The sequence below is a fragment of the Halictus rubicundus genome, unplaced genomic scaffold, assembly GCF_050948215.1.
Source record: "Halictus rubicundus isolate RS-2024b unplaced genomic scaffold, iyHalRubi1_principal scaffold0039, whole genome shotgun sequence".
In the NCBI taxonomy this organism is placed as follows: domain Eukaryota; kingdom Metazoa; phylum Arthropoda; class Insecta; order Hymenoptera; family Halictidae; genus Halictus; species Halictus rubicundus.
In genome coordinates this window covers 85,207-90,287 of record NW_027488580.1, presented here as the reverse complement: position 1 = coordinate 90,287, position 5,081 = coordinate 85,207, and positions in this window count along the sequence as shown.

The following is a 5,081-nucleotide window of genomic DNA, read 5'->3' as shown; positions in this document are numbered from 1 at the left end:
GATAGAGGATAGGATAGGATAGAGGATAGGATAGGATAGAGGATAGGACAGGATAGAGGATAGGATAGGATAGGATAGAGGATAGGATAGGATAGAGGATAGGATAGAGGATTGGATAGGATAGAGGACAGGAGACGATATAAGATAAGATAGGGGATTGGATAGGATAGAGGATAGGATAGGATAGAGGATAGGATAGGGGATTGGATAGGATAGGGGATAGGAGACGATGGAGGATAGGATAGGATAGAGGATAGGATAGGATAGAGGATAGGATAGGATAGAGGATAGGATAGGATCGAGGATAGGATAGGGGATTGGATAGGATAGAGGATAGGAGACGATGGAGGATAGGATAGGATAGAGGATAGGATAGGATAGACGATTGGATAAGATAGAGGATAGGTTAGGATAGAGGATAGGATAGGATAGGATAGAGGATAGGATAGGATAGAGGATAGGATAGGATAGAGGATAGGATAGGATAGAGGATAGGATAGGATAGAGGATAGGATAGGATAGAGGATAGGATAGGATAGAGGATAGGATAGGATAGAGGATAGGATAGGATAGAGGATAGGATAGGATAGAGGATAGGATAGGATAGAGGATAGGATAGGATAGAGGATAGGATAGGATAGAGGATAGGATAGGATAGAGGATAGGATAGGATAGAGGATAGGATAGGATAGAGGATAGGATAGGATAGAGGATAGGATAGGATAGAGGATAGGATAGGATAGAGGATAGGATAGGATAGAGGATAGGATAGGATAGAGGATAGGATAGGATAGAGGATAGGATAGGATAGAGGATAGGATAGGATAGAGGATAGGATAGGATAGAGGATAGGATAGGATAGGATAGAGGATAGGATAGAGGATTGGTTAGTATAAAGGATAGGAGAGGATAGAGGATAGGATAGGATAGAGGATAGGATAGAGGATAGGATAGGATAGAGGATATGATAGAGGATAGGATAGAGGATTGGATAGGATAGAGGATATTATAGGATAGAGGATATGATACGATAGCGGATAGGATATAATGGAGTATAGGATAGTAATGAGGATAGGATAGCGTTGAGGATAGGATAGGATAGAGGATAGGATAGGATAGAGGATAGGTTAGGATAGAGGATAGGATAGGATAGAGGATAGGATAGGATAGAGGATAGGATAGGATAGAGGATAGGATAGAGGATGGGATAGAGGATAGGATAGAGGATTGGATAGGATAGAGGATATTATAGGATAGAGGATATGATAGGATAGAGGATAGGATAGGATAGAGGATGGGATAGGATAGAGTATAGAATAGGATAGAGCATAGGATAGGATAGGATTGATGGTAGGATAGGATAGAGGATAGGATAGGATAGATTATAGGATAGAGGATTGTATAGGATAGAGGACAGGAGACGATAGAAGATAAGATAGGGGATTGGATAGGATGGAGGAAAGGAGACGATAGAGATTGGATAGGATAGATGATATAATAGGAAAGAGGATAGGATATGATAGAGGATACGATATTATAGAGGATAGGACAGGATAGAGGATAGGATAGGATAGAGGATAGGATAGGATGGAGGATAGGATAGGATAGAGGATTGGATAGGATAGAGGATAGGACAGGATAGAGGATAGGATAGGATAGAGGATAGGATAGGATAGAGGATAGGATAGGATAGAGGATAGGATAGGATAGAGGATAGGATAGGATAGAGGATAGGATAGAGGATTGGATAGGATAGAGGACAGGAGACGATATAAGATAAGATAGGGGATTGGATAGGATAGAGGATAGGATAGGATAGAGGATAGGATAGGGGATTGGATAGGATAGAGGATAGGAGACGATGGAGGATAGGATAGGATAGAGGATAGGATAGGATAGAGGATTGGATAGTATAAAGGATAGGTGAGGATAGAGAATAGGATAGCATTGAGGATAGGATAGGATAGTGGATAGGATAGGATAGAGCAGATGATAGAGGATAGGATAGGATCGAGGATAGGATAGGGGATTGGATAGGATAGAGGATAGGAGACGATGGAGGATAGGATAGGATAGAGGATAGGATAGGATAGACGATTGGATAAGATAGAGGATAGGTTAGGATAGAGGATAGGATAGGATAGGATAGAGGATAGGATAGGATAGAGGATAGGATAGGATAGAGGATAGGATAGGATAGAGGATAGGATAGGATAGAGGATAGGATAGGATAGAGGATAGGATAGGATAGAGGATAGGATAGGATAGAGGATAGGATAGGATAGAGGATAGGATAGGATAGAGGATAGGATAGGATAGAGGATAGGATAGGATAGATGATAGGATAGGATAGAGGATAGGATAGGATAGAGGATAGGATAGGATAGAGGATAGGATAGGATAGAGGATAGGATAGGATAGGATAGAGGATAGGATAGAGGATTGGTTAGTATAAAGGATAGGAGAGGATAGAGGATAGGATAGGATAGAGGATAGGATAGAGGATAGGATAGGATAGAGGATATGATAGAGGATAGGATAGAGGATTGGATAGGATAGAGGATATTATAGGATAGAGGATATGATACGATAGCGGATAGGATATAATGGAGTATAGGATAGTAATGAGGATAGGATAGCGTTGAGGATAGGATAGGATAGAGGATAGGATAGGATAGAGGATAGGTTAGGATAGAGGATAGGATAGGATAGAGGATAGGATAGGATAGAGGATAGGATAGAGGATGGGATAGAGGATAGGATAGAGGATTGGATAGGATAGAGGATATTATAGGATAGAGGATATGATAGGATAGCGGATAGGATATAATGGAGTATAGGATAGGAATGAGGATAGGATATCGTTGAGGATAGGATAGGATAGGATAGAGGGTAGGTTGGGATAGAGGATAGGATAGGATAGAGGATAGGATAGGAAAGAGGATAGGATAGGATAGAGGATAGGTTAGGATAGAGGATTGGATAGTATAAAGGATAGGTGAGGATAGAGAATAGGATAGCATTGAGGATAGGATAGGATAGTGGATAGAATAGGATAGAGCAGACGATAGATAATAGGATAGGATAGAGGATAGGGTAGGAGATTGGATAGGATAGAGGATACGATAGGGTAGATGATATCATAGGCAAGAGGATAGGATATGATAGAGGATACGATATTATAGAGGATAGGATAGGATAGAGAATAGGATAGGATAGAGGATAGGTTAGGATAGAGTATAGGATAGGATAGAGGATAGGATAGCATAGAGGATAGGATAGGATAGAGGATAGGATAGGATAGAGGATAGGATAGGATAGAGGATACGATAGGATAGGATAGAGGATAGGATAGGATAGAGGATAGGATAGGATAGAGGATAGGATAGGATAGAGGATAGGATAGGATAGGATAGAGGATAGGATAGGATAGGATAGAGGATAGGATAGGATAGAGGATAGGATAGGATAGAGGATAGGATAGGATAGGATAGAGGATAGGATAGGATAGAGGATCGGATAGGATAGAGGATCGGATAGGATAGAGGATAGGATAGGATAGAGGATAGGATAGGATAGAAGATAGGATAGGATAAAGGATAGGATAGGATAGAGGATAGGATAGGATAGAGGATAGGATAGGATAGAGGATAGGATAGGATAGAGGATGGGATAGGATAGAGGATAGGATATAATGGAGTATAGGATAGGAATGAGGATAGGATAGGGTTGAGGATAGGATAGGATAGAGGTTAGGATAGTGTAGAGAATAGGATAGGATAGAGGATAGGATAGGATAGAGGATAGGATAGGATAGAGGATAGGATAGGATAGAGGATAGGATAGGATAGAGGATAGGATAGGATAGAGGATAGGATAGGATAGAGGATAGGATAGGATAGAGGATAGGATAGGATAGAGGATAGGATAGGATAGAGGATAGGATAGGATAGAGGATAGGATAGAGGATAGGATAGAGGATAGGATAGGATAGAGGATAGGATAGGATAGAGGATAGGATAGGATAGAGGATAGGATAGGATAGAGGATAGGATAGGATAGAGGATAGGGTAGGATAGAGGTTAGGATAGAGGATAGGATAGGATAGAGGATAGGATAGGATAGAGGATAGGATAGGATAGAGGATGGGATAGGATAGAGGATAGGATATAATGGAGTATAGGATAGGAATGAGGATAGGATAGGGTTGAGGATAGGATAGGATAGAGGTTATGATAGTGTAGAGAATAGGATAGGATAGAGGATAGGATAGGATAGAGGATAGGATAGGATAGAGGATAGGATAGGATAGAGGATAGGATAGGATAGAGGATAGGATAGGATAGAGGATAGGATAGGATAGAGGATAGGATAGGATAGAGGATAGGATAGGATAGAGGATAGGATAGGATAGAGGATAGGATAGGATAGAGGATAGGATAGGATAGAGGATAGGATAGGATAGAGGATAGGATAGGATAGAGGATAGGATAGGATAGAGGATAGGATAGGATAGAGGATAGGATAGGATAGAGGATAGGGTAGGATAGAGGATAGGATAGGATAGAGGATAGGATAGGATAGAGGATAGGATAGGATAGAGGATAGGATAGGATAGAGGATAGGGTAGGATAGAGGATAGGATAGGATAGAGGATAGGATAGGATAGAGGATAGGATAGGATAGAGGATAGGATAGGATAGAGGATAGGATGGGAGGGTTCCGTGGGTGAGCGCGTTAGTCGATCGGCTACCACCAGTGTGGTCGTGGGTTCGATTCCCGGCGGCGGTGCCCTCATTTTTCCCGAGATCCTACAATTGGTGTCAGAAGTGGGATTGGGGGAACACCGATCGCCGCACGATGGCGCTGTGAGAAAAAAAAAACTGCGAATTTGTGAGTTGTGTTACGAGTTGTTACGAGTTGACGAGAAATTACGAGTTGTGTTGGTGGCTCTGTGTATGGCCACAACACGATAGAGAAAACGATGATACGACGCTGTGACGGACATTCGAGGGCGAATGTCGTCGCAGGATGGCCGAGTGTGGGATCAGGACCCCCAGAACAAAAAGTATGTAGGAGAT